Below are 16,086 nucleotides of genomic sequence, written 5' to 3' on the forward strand. Positions count from 1 at the left end.
CTGAGAAGCAAAGTTAAAATAACTGGAACTGAATCAACTCTGGTTAATATGGTTGAATTTCTATCTTTGAGAGGCAGAGCAGCTCCATGATGTACAGGGAGCAATGCTGGAATAACAGTTAAGAAACAGGATTCTAGTTTCATGCCTTTGGGCCAGCGACTGTAACCCCCTGAGCCCCAGTTTCATCATCAACTAAAGAGTAGTTGATGACCAGGAAGGATTAGTCCAGTTCCACAAAGACATTATGACTCATAAGGTTACTCCAGGGTACAGTTTACTATTGGAAGGACTTCCAAGAGAGCTAACTTACTGTGTTCAGTGTTGCAACAGCACTGTCAACTGAACTACTTTCCTGGCAAACGGGGGGAGCCTGGTTCCTGTGTACCACCTGGGATAAACCATTTGGCTACAGAAAGCCATTCAAGCCCAGCATTGTGGTTTCATCTGATTTATTACACACAAATAACTGAAACAGACCAACTGGGGACAAGCATGATCAAATATTAGCTAATGATAAATCACTCCATTGTTTAGACCATGTAACTGAGAGAAATACAAACTTCAGGTATATTTAGACTTTCTGATAAAGTCAAAATACCATGGATAGAGGGTCTTGGGGTTTTTTTCTCCAAGGTTGGTAGAGCAGGTAGTAAACACAAAGGAAAGGTTAAGAAATTTAAACTCGACTTCTTTGATCATGCTGTACAGTTACTTGAGGTGTTGTGTTGGTGTGTGTTATAGAAACTGTAAAGAATCTTTGACCTTACGTCAGGTGTCATTGTTCGTTTGAAGGAAATGAGAATTCCTGGAGAAAGGTTGTATGGTGGTTTGTACACTTTGAGGCTTACCTGTTATCTGCTACCCAGCAGTCGACTTGTATCTTCTGTGCTAATCAGTGACAGTAGTGGAACTGAATCATCCATGCATATGGTAGTGTATTTTGTACACTGCTTTTGAACTTTGATATGAGAGGCTCATGCCACTGCTTTTAGGCATGCTGTAGAGACTAGAAAAATTCCTAAGTCATTTGAAATCATGGACCACTCAGATAACCATAGTTAGATAGAAACATTATCATTCTTAATGTAAGACTGGTGAAGAATCTTTTAACACATTAGCTTAATGACTGTCTGGGCTCAAGACGTTTAAGACTGGAGGTCAAGAACTACATAATATAAGAAAACAGTACTCTATCTAAGAAATGCCCAAGAACTTGGTTGATCTAGACTTTTGTACAGATCAGTTTCACATTGTACAATGAAAAAAATCAATGGGAGAAGAGTTTTAGGAGTCTTTGTTTGATCTGGATCATAAGGGAAGTGTACTAGTTCTTCCCTGGAAAATGTCTTGTTAAACAGTGTTCTACCTTCTGCAGAAAACTATCCTGGCAAGTATGTAGTAGTGATTTATGAAGCCAGCTACCCAGCATTATTTGAGATAGCCTGTATAACTTTTCCATAAAATGCCAGGAAAAGTAAAGAAATACCTTCCCAGCTTAGCTATTCAAATGCAAAAAATGTGTGCCTTGTGCTGCTTTGTGAATGGTTGTTTAGAGAATTGTGTTTGTCATATATGTATAATTTAAAATAACCGACCCATTTGATACATATCTTGTGATACTTACAGCAAGAACTCTTTGATAATAACTCTATTTATCTTTGTTAATGAAGAAGTCTTTTGACTTCCTGAATGACTGTTTCTTGAATAGTAATAAGACTAGAATCTGGACATGATTTCTTCTCAGTATTTATAATTATCACTACTTGTCTTTCCCACTGTTAGCAATGTTTCTTCTTTTTTGAGCAATTACCATCTAATACTGATGGATAGCATATCTATTTCAACCTTTATGTTTTTCATACTGAGATACTGAATAAATTTTATTAATGTATATAATGGAATTGAGGGCTGGCAGTATGTGGTTAATTATGCATTGCAAAATAAAAATCATATATTTATGGCTTTAGAATATGGCTTTGAAATTTCACTTGAATTTAGCTGTGTTTGATGTTCTGGGAATTTTTAGTGTTAGTGTGCTTTAACATACTAAATCTGTCCTGGGGAGACCTGATTCTGGAGTAGCTGGAAGCTGTCCAATTTTCTGTCTCACTTCTGCTTAACCTCCCAGCATTTATTTTAGGCTCTCTCCAGTTGAGATATTGCTTGCTTTCTCTCAAACCTTCTCTGGGAGCTGAGATAGTAACTTAGTGTTTGAACTTTAAAAAGGATTTCTGGTGGTAAAATGAGTAGAATAAATAGATATTGTTGATAAACCATAATTAAGCTGTTTATAAGTCTTTATTAACATTTACTAAACACTTTCTATGGGAGATGAGGTATCATTTTCAGAATGATTCAGAAATTCACAGTAGTGAATTTTCTCCACGACTTCTTGACCATTATTGATGTTCAAATGATCTGTCCGGGTATTAGTTTCTATGCCTCAACAGAGATTGCTTGCAGCTATTTCTTAATAGCTTTCCAGAACTGCAACTTACAAATTATTGCATGTGTATAGTCTAAGAATCAATGAGTATAATTCCAAAGCAATCATTTTGCATCCTCCTTCATTTCTAATTTTAATATCCTAACCAATATTAGATAGCCATCATTTACAAGTGCCAGTTGGTACTGAAAATAAACTCTTCTGCTCTCACACTTTATTTTGCATCATTTTACTGTGTTTTCTGTCCTTAAACATTCATTTTACCCCAAACTGAAAAATTTAGTTGAGTTGCTAGGTGCTTTTGGTGTCATAGTTTTAAGTAGCACAGTAACTTAGAAAAAGGGATAATAATAAGCTTGTTTTGATTTTTGCATTAACATATAGACCATATGATGCTGCTCTAGTTTAAATGCCATTTTTTTTGTTTTTTTTTTTTTTTTTTATCCTCATTAGGTGGAATCTTTGAAGTTTTTAAAAGATGATGATAATCAGATCTACTTGAAAAATTAACTGAATTGATTTGGTTGGAATACTTTTTTGTTTGTTAATCGATTCTTTAACATTCAGCCACTAGGTAAGTTGAGCCAAGTAATTTGTATGTGGTTTGATTTAAACGTTATTGGAAAGCTTTGTCAAGTACAATATTAAGTAAGCTCTGTATTAAATTTTGACAGTAATGATTTGAGGTCATCAAAACCTGTGATAGATGCCTGCTAATGAACGTATTTGTAAGTCTTTACTGTATTTTTGTAAGTATCTTAATTTCAGTTGAGAATAGAAAATATTGTCATTTATAGTTTGAAAGCAATTATTTGATTTACTGTTTTAATGATGATTTACTTGTAATCTTGAAGCAATGTGAGAATATCAGATTTTACTTTGAGTGAGATTTTTATGGGTAATTATACTGTATCTTATCAAATTCAAATCTTAAGTATGAACTTTCTGAGAAAATTAACATCATTCTTTATTTTAAAGCAGTTTCATTTGACAAAAAGTTTGATTTCTATTGTAAGCCTAGAAATGTTAAGTAAAGACTTGCTAAATTCAACTTCCTTGTTGCACTGTGATGCTGTATAAAGCTCCCGAGGTAGGCAACTTGTAACCAGGAAGAGTTTAGGCTTTTAGCAAATTATTGGTACTGCCAAGACAGAATTTAGTGGGAACAGGACTTTGGCTACTGTTAAAATGTCAGTATAGTAAAGCCTGCTCTGTCAAACAGATTTTTGGCATCAGAAGTTTAAATGATACTGATTTTAGGGCTTGGCATTTTTTTTTTTTAATCCAGGCAAACTCATGCTTTAATTAACCCTTTACACAGTAACAGAAAATTTGGAGAAAAAATTGAGTGTTCCTAATTTAGGTTTCAAGGTTTGAGTTTCTAAAATTCTAAATTTTATTCATGATTCTAAAATTGTACAGCTTTTTGGTTAATTTTGCTCCAAATAAACTGGAAGTATTTAAAACCCAATGAACAATAATAATAAGAGAAAAGTGTCTAATCATTTGGGGAGCTGACTTGCAAACCAAACCAACTACTAATGTCTGTGTTACCTGTGAACACTGTATGTGCTGGTTTTCAGTGATGCTGTTATACATTGTGCAGTGCCAGCTGTGGCCCTTAGCTTTGTCTAAAACAATCTCCCTGAAGGCAACTGCCCTGGAATCTGATTTATAAGCTATATAGCATCCAGTGAATGTAGAAATATCAGATGTGGAAACTCCAGAGTGTCTTCCTATTCTGCCTATGATGTTCATTATTCAATATTCATTTGTGACCAGTAATTTTATTGTTACAGGCACATAGTGCTGTTTGGAAAACTTTTGGTATAATTAAAGGGATATAAGGCAGTTAGACAAAAACTCATCAGGAAGAGAGATGTTTAGAGTTTCAAAAGCAAAAAGCTTTAATTTCTTCAATAGCTGTAATAGAGGTTAGCAAATGAAAATTAATGCTCTGACTCACTAACTTAAATGCCTTTGTCTGCTGCATTTAATTTTCCATCTACTCACAGACTTGACTTCTACAGTTATTCCCAAAGTACGCCCCTTTCCCCTGCCCAGTGTTCAGGTTAAATTTCAACTGGTGGTACCAAATTTAAATTGCTTTTAAGAGACTGCCTTTTAAATGCCTCTGGAGACTAGACAATTGCTGGGGCCTTCAGTACAGAGGGCTTGCTTGCTTAGCCTGCTGTGAATTCTGGGTTCCAGAGGTATAGTCAGCTCACTGGGGTCACTGTGCTTCAGAATGATTATACTTTTGTGTTAAATAAGGATGATACTTAGTTCATAAGAGTCAGTGAATATTTCTCACCTGGCAGGTAGTAGGAGCTCCATAACTAATAGTGATTGCAGTGCTAGTGGTTAGTCCATGCTAACAGCCACTCTGCAACATAAGAAGAATTATATTTTATTAATCACACGGCTGACTCTTCTGACTGTCAACATGGACCTAACTCATAGAGATGGTTACATTTTCTCAAACTAATAACTTTTCATTGTCGTTTGAAAGTCATTTCATTGGGAATTGTAAGCTTTTTGCATGATGTGTATAGAATACATAATCAGTTGCTTTTCAGTGGCTTTATTTATCAGTGAACTCAGCCACATGCGTTAGCCTGAATGAGGACTTTTTCTGAAATAATAAAATTTTTAAATTTGCCCAGTTTTCCCTACTGTAAATTGGTGGTAAAAAGGAAACTATTTGCAAGAAAGGGAACTCCATAACCATTAGAATGATCTTCCTTATCTGGTATATTTTGTGAAAGACATCTTACTGTTTTCCTTAAAGTCATCAGTACTTTGGACTGGTGTTGACATTATTTATTTAAGGGGTTGTTAGCTGGAATCTGGACCTTAAACCGCATACTCAGATTTGTTTATGTTCTCTTATTACGTTGGATGTAACTTTTTAGAATTATGTAGTGATATTTCTTAGGAAGGAAGGTGAAAGATATTAACATTGATTGGACACATTTCATGAAGCCAGGTTCTGTGCGTAGGTGCACAGAACAATCTTTTTAAGCTAAGAATTAAGAATCACGTATTCATTTGAGAATACTCGGCTACAGAGCAATAATTAATTTGCTGAGAATTACATAGTTATTACAGTTTGTAAGTTTTGGATTCAGAAATGGTTAAAATCTTACTTTGAGAAATCTGAAATACATAATTCTGGTTTTTTTTTTTGTAGAAATGACTGTATTTTGTGATTTTTCCAGACTAATTGTTCATCCATCCACCTCTCTTTTCTCTTCTGATTTGCCTTCTCTATGTTTTGTTTTCTTGTTGTTAGTTATACTAATTAGGAAAATAGAGAGGAAAACGTTTAATTAAATCTATCTGGACACATTTTTAGCTAGTCTTATAAAGATACCAGAAGAGTGTGAATTAGATCTGCAGGTGTTTATGCATTTATCATAACTTCACCTGCTATCACAGATAACTCAGAATAGTCCTTGTGAGCTTCCATGTTTTGTGCCCCTAAAAATGCTTCTTTTTATACAGGGTCATATTAAAGCTTTTTAAATATATGCAGTTCTTCTGTTTGGGTTCTTTGTGTTTTAAGGTAACAGAAAAGGATGTCAGTATTTATGTTTGAGTATTTACAAACTGATGTGAAACCACAGGCTTCTCTGTGCTGCTTTGTTTTGCCACTGCAGCGTACAGGAGTGGAGCTCACGACTGTTAGCTTTCTGGGCTACATGGTTTCCTATTTCCAAAATGTTTTTCTTTCTACACAACTTGATTCTCCGTCTTTGTTTTCAGGCATTTCACCTGGCTATACCTTCAACTGTTCATGCATTTGGTAACTTATCCATTCATTGACTCATCGTCCAGCAAGCATTAATTAGATCAGTAGTATGAACGGGGTACATTTTGTTGCATAAGCATTCTGTAGCCATCTGAAACCCTGACTGAAGGTGGCTTTCATAGTATTTCATAGTATTCATAGTATTTCCTTCTATCTGTCCTCCCTCGTTCAGCTTGGGTATAGGGTGACTGTGTGGGAGAACCTCTCATCTTTCACTCTCCAAACAGAACCTACACAGCGGAATTTTTGAGACATGCACTAATATTTGGGTAACACGCTGCTGTTTACAAATAGCTTCCTTGTATATTATCTCATCTGAGGCATTAGCAGTTATATAGATATTACTCATATTTTATTTTATGATGAGGCAATGGAGACTGGTGGGGATGGGAGTGGAGTTACAGGTGAGTGATTTACTCAAAGTCACAGAACTAGTGAGTCATGGAACCAGAATTCAACACCGGTTCTCCTGACTTCAGATTATATGTCATGTTCACTGAGAGGTCACACCAGTCTGCTGGGCTGCTAGTGGTTAAATATTAGAACTTTTTTTGACATGTTGTTGAGTGTGATTCATATGAAGAAAGAGAAGCCATATTTAAATTTGGGGGGGAGAATCAGAACTCATACGATTGAGAAATTTGAGGCACTCCATGTAGAATGTGTATTTTCCAGACCTCTGAAGGTATCAGCTAGCTGAGGGCAGTAACTCTTACATTTACCCAGTCACCTCCCTAGATCTGAGAATCTCAGAATCTTCAAGCAACATCTTTATACTTGATAGTCAAGAGTGACTATCAATCCCTAAATTGGGTATTGGACAAAATCCCCACTTATAGACCTTTATTTATATGTGAGCCTGATCAGCTTCTTATCTGTGATTTGCCAAAAGACAAAAACTTTCTGAATTGCATTTTCTGCCTCATCTATTATTTGTTTATTAGTTAATGTATTTCACTGATGTCAGAGTGTGGTTAATTCTCTTATTTCAGTATTGTTTATCCTCTTGTTTTCTTTCATCTGCTCTCAGAATTCCCATAACACTTAATATGTCTCCCATGTCACTTTTTTGTCTGTATTTTTGTGCTTACAAAGTGATTAAGGTGAAATTTTTATCTCACATTCTATACTGTAAGGGACAAAATAGTTCTTCATTGTGTTGGTGTCCTCTTTGGTCTTTTAAAAGTGATGACTGAGAAACAAGTAAATGCCTAATTAAGCAGTTATTGAATTTAATAAAAATATTTTTTGACAGGCAGAGTTAGACAGTGAGAGAGAGACAGAGAGAAAGGTCTTCCTTTTTCCATTGGTTCACCCCCACAAATGGCCGCTATGGCCGGCGTGCTGCGGCTGGTGTACTGCGCCGATCCGAAGCCATTAGCCAGGTGCCTCTTCCTGGTCTCCCATGTGGGTGCAGGGCCCAAGCACTTGGGCCATCCTCCACTGCCTTCCCGGGCCACAGCAGAGAGCTGGACTGGACGAGGAGCAACCGGGACAGAATCCGGCGCCCCAACCGGGACTAGAACATGGGGTGCTGGCGCTGCAGGTGGAGGATTAGCCAAGTGAGCCACGGCGCCAGCAATAAAAATATTTTCTATGAGTTTTAAAATCTTTTGGTGGCCTGAAAAACTGATGCCCAGGCACATATTTAATCTTAATTATGTGAGTGATATCAATCAGCACATCTGATATTTATTAAATATCTAGAGCAGAGTCATAGGAACAAATTTCTGAATTTTTGATGATATTTTAATGCAAAAAGACTGTTTTTAAAGTAAAATAATAACCCTCTTCCCCACAAAATAAATAAAACTAAATCAAGGCACCTACATTCTCACACAAGCATGTATTCTTTTCCTTGTCTTGACCATGAAAGCAAAAATTTCGTAGCTATTGTTTTCTACGAAACTGTAACTGAAATTTGTGGTCCTCTGATTTTATAATCTTCTTTCCTACTCAGATCCTAGTGTCTGAACATTCAGCCCCCTCTGTAGGGTCCTCTGGAATGATTAAAGGGCTCAGACTTTGAAGGCTTAAAAGATTTAATGAGATAACCTAAAATATGGCCTCAGAATGTCAGGGATCCCTGGAAGAAAGAAGCAGGTGCCAGCGTCAAGTGAAGGCAGAGCACAGCTGTCCTGGGTGCAGGGTTAAGGGCTGTGCACACATGGGATCTGGCTGTGCTGGCTGTGCTGGGAGGCCCACGACTGCTCCTGAGCAGAGGAGTGGTGCACTCAGCGCTGTGATTTAGGAAGATCGTTCTGGCAGGGCTGTGTTGGATGGCAGTGGCGTAGGGAGTGGAAGTGAGGGTGGAGTGAGTGGGTGCAGCCATCAGTGCAAGCACAAAGCCACCTAAGAGGCACTTCCATGAATTCCCACCGGGAATTGTCACCTGATGTGTGCTCTTTGGGGGCTCCTCCCACACTTAGATCACAGATGAAGGCACTGCACAAAACACTTGAGTGAATACTTGAATCCTAAGTACAGAGAATTGCTTCTGACTTGACTTCCTCCAGTCTTCCCCCTCAGTTCTTCATTTTGCATATTTTGCATTATGGTGCCCTTGGGGCTTCAGCTAAAGATTATTTTCCTTAAGTCTATTTTGATGCTTTCTTAACAGGTCAATGCCTCTGATAATTGTCCCTGGATTCCATGTATCCAAAGGCACTGGGCCCAGACCTGTCCTTTGGAAATTTGCCACGTGGACCCAGAGTAACTTCTGATCTTTGTGCAGTGGGAGGTCAGACAACAATTCAGGGTCTGAGTTGGAGTGGAAGTGGAAAAGATTGACAGGCTGCACACAATGTGAGGGAAAGTGCACAGGAAGCCTGTGTAGGACTGCCTGACTGAGGATGGGAGAGGGCGTGTGTGTGTGTGTGTGTGTGTGTGTGTGCAGTGTGCGGGTGGGAAGCAGGAAAAAGCTGTCAGTGATGACTTCAGGCTTTGAGCCTGGGAGTTTGAATATTACTTTTAATAGAAGAAGGGAGATAAAGAGAGAAGCTGGTATGAAAAGCCGTGTGATGAATTTGCACACCAGTTGAAAAGCATGAATTTGATCGTCCACCTACAAAAGTATAAATTTTATATGACTTAACTTTTCTTTTTCCAGGCAGGAATTTCAGGGGGCTTCTTCCTCTTCTTGCTGACCTTTTGGCTCCTTAAATGTTTACAAGAACTTAACATGGTTTTAGATCTTCTCAACCTTAACCCGCTGAAATCCCCCACAAATTCACTTCCTCAGGGACATGTGTACATGTCAGAGATGTCACAGCAGCCAGAAGTGTGCTTTTCAGCCTCCTAAAATACAAACGTAGAGGAAAAATAGCTATCTTTTCATTTTGAAGAGCATGGTCGTTGCCATCTCACGACTTGCTGAAATAGCACAGCAAAGGAATGTCTCTTGGCAGACCTGCACCATCTACGCAAACACACGCGCATCTCCTTCTCCATGGTGTATGTGACTGAGGCAGTGTAGTTCATGCAAGCGGAGGGGTGGCTTAACTGAGCACTCACATCTGAAAGAAACCTACCAGCCTGTTGAACCTAAAGTTACCCTCTCAATTGGTGGTATTTCTAACAACAGAAAACATTAGTTTCTTAATTTGATGAGAGCAATGAGTTGTCCAGTTCCAGTATTATCCACCCCATTGCCGTCCACAAAGAGTTTCTAAATTTCAGAAGAGATACTCTTGATTAAATTGTTTAAGAGCTTATAATGATCCTGTAATTACCATTTGTCATTACCTTCTGTACTAATGATTAAAGCAAACATTTAATAAGTAGGGGGCAGTAAGTATATTTTAGATCTTGAGCCATAAAAAGATTTCCATTAACAGAATGCTTTGTGCACAAATAAATTATTCATTGACTGTAGCAGAGCTTGATTCTGTCATCAGTCTTAATGGAAATTTTGAGAACACCAGTCCTCACAGACACCAACACTCAGTTAGCTTGAGTTCCCATTCTTCTTACATGGTACCTGAGCATATTTGGCTATTTGTAAAAGCTTTAGTTCAGTTAAATTCCATGAATATTTACGGAATCTCTTCCATGTGAATTGAGTATTCTGGTGCTGAGGAAGAACACAAAGATGAGCAGGTCTGCATTTCAGCCTTCAAGTTGGTTATACACCCTAAAACTCAGATAAGACTGCTGTATACCTGGCTTGGATATAAGGAAGCTTACAGTAGTAGTAGAAGCTTATAATAGTACCCTCAGAGATGAATAAATGAAATGCTATGTAAATTCAGAGGGGGAAAGAAGTCATTTTCTCATAGGTATGTTGGGGTTGGGGGCTTGAGATCAGAAATATTCCTGAAGAAGGATTTAAAGATGGGCAAGATATTGACAAGGGGAGAGAATTACATTCACACAAGCAGAGAGATGGAATAGATAATATTGATATGAACATGGAATGAAAAGTAACTTGGTATGTCTGGAAGATAGATTGGTTAAGTGGAAAGGAAACGAAAAAGAAAAAAGAGGCAGGGAGGGCATGGAGAGATCTAGAGAGCATAGTATGCCTTGAATATAGCTAGCACGTCAGTATAGTAGGCATTAGAGAACCTGTACCAACTCTTGAGCTAAGGAATAACATGGTGGTTGCCTTATGTTTTTGAAAGAGCTATCTGTCCACTGAAGATAGCATCACAGAAAGTTGGAGAACCTGGATGTAGCAAGCTAGAAAGCTATTGGAATCATCTCCAAGAGGTAATCTTAGTTAAGTTCTGAACTAGGATTGGGGCGCCGGATTCTGTCCCGGTTGCCCCCCTTCCAGGCCAGCTCTCTGCTATGGCCCGGGAGTGCAGTAGAGGATGGCCCAAGTGCTTGGGCCCTGCACCCCATGGGAGACTAGGATAAGCACCTGGCTCCTGCCTTTGGATCAGCGCGGTGCGCCGGCTGCAGTGGCCATTGGAGGGTGAACCAAGGGCAAAAGGAAGACCTTTCTCTTGGTCTCTCTCACTGTTCACTCTGCCTGTCAAAAAAAAAAAAAAAGTTCTGAACTGTAATAAGAACACAAAGGAGGGGACACAAGGGAGACAAAGTAGATGCAGTGTCTGTAAGTTTTGATATATAATTGGCTCTGAAGGGTGGGAAACAGGAAGAAAGTAAAGATTCAACTCAACATCTTTGGTATGCTTTTGAGCTAATTTGTGTTTCTGGAAAACCAACCAAGTATGAGATGTGCATGGCACTGAGGTGTGCATTTGAAAAGTGAGACTGGTCTTTTTGTCAAATAGCTGAACACTTAGTTGAAGATATAAAACAAAAACAGGCCATTATTAGTGGTGATGGAAGTTGAGTAAAGGGTTCTGACATTGGAAAAGTGGGAAGCTTTTCATGGAGAAAACACTTCAACTGGACTATCAAACAGAAGCTTCCAAAGTATGTTAACTGTCAGAAATATAGCTGAAAAACTAAGAAAGGCAGGTCAGGCTAAGGGAGGAGGGACTTTATAGAGAGCAGGGCTCTTACTGAGTGCCTCCACATGTCAGATCCTGAGCTTAGCTCTGTATTTAAGGGAAGTGTGTTCACAGTGTATAATGCTGCAGAGTTAGCACCAGTGTTGTGATCTACTAGGGTCAACAGATTTGGCGACTTAAGGATTGCAGGTGGCTTTGAAGAGATTTCAGTATAAAAGAGTTATGGAATTGTTCCTAAGGTTGTTACTTGTCTGGATGACATAAATTAAATATACCAAATGAGAGAAGACTGAGCCTTTTCTCAGTGATTTCCCCTGGATGGGTAAAGTTTATTTGTCCCTCAATAGATCCCCATGCTCTTGCTGTCTTAAGAGGCATCACTGCAGAACATGCTAGTCCTGACATGTCTGTGTAAAGTTTAAAATACTGCAGAAATGTTAGACTCTCAGTTTGTTTTCACAAATCAAAGTCCTTTACACTTGCTACCAGCTTCCCTCCTCCTCCGTGCTTCCTCCTTCCTCCTTCCCACTCCTTCCATTTGGGCACCCAGCTGATAATGGTGAGCACATTCACCACACCCTTGGCTTCGTGTCAGGGAAGTCCTCGGGCTCTCCTTGGCTCCTGTCCCATGTGGAAGGAGATTTCCATGGAGAACAATGTAGGGAAGTGCGTGCGTATGAGAGCACTCACACACACACACACACACATGCGCACACACACAGTTTTTTTTTCCTGTCTTGAAGGATATTTATGTGCCAATAAGTAGACAAAACACAGTCATACTCAGGCGTAGAGGGTCACACCCAACCTGAGGAAACACAGGACAAGGATGCAGTATTTTATAGGAGGTGGTAAGGATATTCTTAATAATTTCACATTTGAGAGTAATAATAGAACTTGTTAAAGAAAATTTAAAAAATTAGTTAAGATGAATAGTCTATTAACATAGAATGTAAAGGGCTGGGATTTTTTTTCCTCATGGTTATATTTTATTGATTTGTGTTTTATTTTTTCCCCAAGCAATTGTTAGAGACAACTGGGCACAATGAAAAAACTTTGACAGAGGCATATATACATTAGTTCAATCACATCAAACTACTCCATAATTTCAAGGAATATAATGAGAGAAATTGAAGTAAGTGATAAAACAGAGGAAGAAGCAATTGTTCCTTAAACCCATAAAGGCACTAAATTATGTGAAAATAATATGTTCATAATCATTCATTCACTTATTTACAAGGCTTACTGAGTTCCTGTTTTTATTTTTCTAAAGGGTTTCTTTTTAAATTTATTTAAAAGACAGAGTTACAGGGTTGGGGGGAAAAAGTGAGAGAGAGAGAGAAAGAGAGAGAGAGAGAGAGAGGTCTTCCATCTACTGGTTCATTCCCCAATGGCTGCAACATGCTGGGTTGGGCCAAGTTGAAGCCAGGAGCCAAGAGCTTCTTCTGGGTCTCTCACATGGGTGCAGGGGCCAAAGCACTTGGGCTGTCCCCTCCTGCTTTCCCAAGTGCATTAAGCAGGGAGGTAGATTGAAATGGAGCAGCTGGCTCTCAAACCTATGCCCATATGGGCCGCCAGCACTGTAGGCAGCAACTTAACCAGCTGTGCCATAATGCTGGCCCCTGAGTTCCTGTTTTAACTGGGCTTGGGGTTGAGAAATATTGCTAGATAGAAAATAGGCATGCATAATGTTAGATGCAATAGCCAATTTAAGTAAGGTTCTCTAGTTTATAAGCATACAGCTTCTTTGAAAGGTTAGTATTAGAGATTAATGTTTTTACAGCACTCTGGCCTCAGAATCAGCTCTTAAGGCATTTGGATCTGACTGAAAAGCCCATGAGAGTATTTCAGGCATGGAAAGCCAAGACACTCTGGCAAAACAAACAAACAAACAAACAAAAAAACAAAACCCTAAATGAAAGATCTTTGCGAGTAAGATCCCAGTGGAAAGAACAGGTCATCAAAGAAGGAGGTACCTTTCTCTGAAGGGAGGAGAGAACTTCCACTTTGACTATGACCTTGTCTAAATATGATCAGAGTCAGTGAACTCAAAAGGTTTCCATAGCCTTGGCAATTCATGACAAGAGCCTAGGGTGATTACTGAGGCCATAAACAAGAGTGTCAATTTGTTAAGTCACCAACAGGAGTCACTGTGCACTTACTCCTCATGTAGGAGCTCTGTCCTTAATGTGCTGTACATTGTGATTTAATGCTATAACTAGTACTCAAACAGTATTTTTCACTTTGTGTTTCTATGTGGGTGCAAACTGTTGAAATCTTTACTTAATATGTGCTAAATTGATCTTCTGTATATAAAGAGAATTGAAAATGAATCTTGATGTGAATGGAATGGGAGAGGAAGCGGGAGAGGGGAGGGTTGCGGGTTGGAGAGAAGTTATGGGGGGAAAAAGCCATTGTAATCCATGAGTTGTACTTTGGAAATTTATACTCATTAAATAAAAGTTAAAAAGAATATAAAAAAGAGACTAATGTTTTTACTCCACAAAATTATTCTCTGTCATTTTGAACCCAAAAATTCATTCCACCTGCTGGGGTACAACAAACTACCTGTAAGGTTAATGACAGTGTGAATCCTCAGAGCTTCCAAAAAAATTGTCATGCATTTTCTCTAGGCTTTCTATATCACAGCATTGGCATGCACCCTTCTTGAGGATTGAGCTAGCATAATGTCTTCATAGCTCATTTCCCTCTCTTACTGAAAGCTCTGTGATAGATGGCATCAGTGTGTTCATGTGTACAAGTAAATATACTCAAGGATTTCTCCAAATGTAGGGGCATTCCACCTTTGGAAGCACTGGCAAAATGTTTTCAACCAGTGTTGAAGCTCTGAAGTATGAGGGCCCACTGGGCCTGGGAGGCTTAAGCCAATCTCTTAGAGTGCAGTAAATATGGGAGTGTGAAGTCTCTTACCAAGGAGTCATTTCTCTTCCCACCCCCTTATTGTTATGATTACCTCTCCTCTTCTCATTTTTATCATTTCCTACTGACAGTTGTGGCTGGCAGATTTGGGTTTTGCAGGATTTATCCTATTTTTGTTTTCATTTATGATATATGATTAAAAATCTTTACTTTTTTTTCTTACTTGTTTTGCAGCACATATTTGTGGCTATTTGAGCCCAGTGTAAAATGTCACCAAGTTCATCCATAAAATAGAAACTCAAGTTGAACTAAGAGACCTACAGGGTCTTTGTAATAGAACTCTTATTTTTGAGTCATTTTGTTTCCAACACAAATAAAAATACATGCGCATAATATATGTATAGATGGCAATGATTTTCATTTTGTCCAAATATAAATTTAGAGTTCTATAGTTGATGAACATATCAGCATATGTTTTCATCAAGTTACTAAAACATTTGATCTGTGTTAATTTGGAAGTTTTTTATGCATATTTTAAGAATGTTACAATCCAGATTTGGAACTATTTATTTGGTGAGTTAAAATGTTTATTTGGGTATTTTTTTTAATTCTAGAAAGGAGAAAAACTCAATTTTACATTGGTATTATTTTCTGAGCACGGTGTATTTATGCCGGCATTGTCATCTAAAGCATACATGAGAGTGCTTTCATGAAAAATGAAATTAAACCTAAGTTTATTTTGACACCAACCAACTTTGAAATCCACACAGTTTTTTTTTTTTAAAGATTTATTTATTTATTTGAAAGTCAAAGTTACACACAGAGAGAAGGAGAGGCAGAGAAAGAAAGAGATCCATCCACTGGTTCACTCCCCAGTAGGCTGCAACGACTGGAGCTTTGCTGATCAGGAGCCAGGAGCCAGAAGCCTCTTCTGGGTTTCCCATGTGAGTTGAATGGTTCCAAGGACTTGGGTCTTCTTCCACTGCTTTCCCAGGCCATAGAAGAGAGCTGGATTGGAAGTGGAACAGCCAGGACTCGAACCGGCGCCCATATGGTATGCCGGCACTGCAGGCAGCAGCTTTACCCGCTATGCCACAACACCGGCCCCCACACATAGTATTTTTCCTAAAACACATTTTCTATGAACTTTTAGAATACTCTTTATTATTTCTTCTTACACCTATTATTGGTAGCCTCAAAGGCGTGGACAAGAACTGGTTTGATGCTTGCATTTAGATCCTTGTATCTTTACACTGACGGAATGAATGTGTGATCTTACGATATATACAAGATAGACTAAAGGTTTTTTCTTTTAAAGATTTTATTTATTTATTTGAGATGTAGAGTTACAGATAGAGAGAGGGAGACACAGAAAGAAAGGTCGTCCATCTCCTGGTTCACTCCCCAAATCGCTGCAACGGCTGGAGCTGGGCTGATCCAAAGCCATAACCAGGAGCTACTTTCGCATCTCCCACATGGGTGCAGGGGCCCAAATACTTGGGCCATCTTCTGCTGCTTCTCCA

The 16,086-nt window shown here is 38.6% G+C and overlaps 1 protein-coding gene across 26 annotated transcripts in view; it reads left to right on the forward strand.

Annotated features, from left to right (window-relative positions):
- Nucleotides 1–16,086, forward strand: part of HIVEP2 (HIVEP zinc finger 2) — a 216,982-nt gene that overhangs the window by 115,806 nt on the left and 85,090 nt on the right. For 14 of the 26 annotated variants that reach the window (XM_051855304.2, XM_051855303.2, XM_070073488.1 and 11 more), the window contains one exon: nt 2,900–3,020. The exons of 8 other annotated variants lie outside the window; for them this stretch is intronic. The gene's annotated coding sequence lies outside the window, so the exon portion shown is untranslated. Of the gene's footprint in view, nt 1–2,899; nt 3,021–3,120; nt 3,196–16,086 lie in introns of all 26 variants that reach the window. 4 more of the 26 variants (XM_070073483.1, XM_070073484.1, XM_070073482.1 and 1 more) reach the window with 2 other exon arrangements.

The sequence above is a fragment of the Oryctolagus cuniculus genome, chromosome 5 (assembly GCF_964237555.1).
Source record: "Oryctolagus cuniculus chromosome 5, mOryCun1.1, whole genome shotgun sequence".
Classification (NCBI taxonomy): Eukaryota; Metazoa; Chordata; class Mammalia; order Lagomorpha; family Leporidae; genus Oryctolagus; species Oryctolagus cuniculus.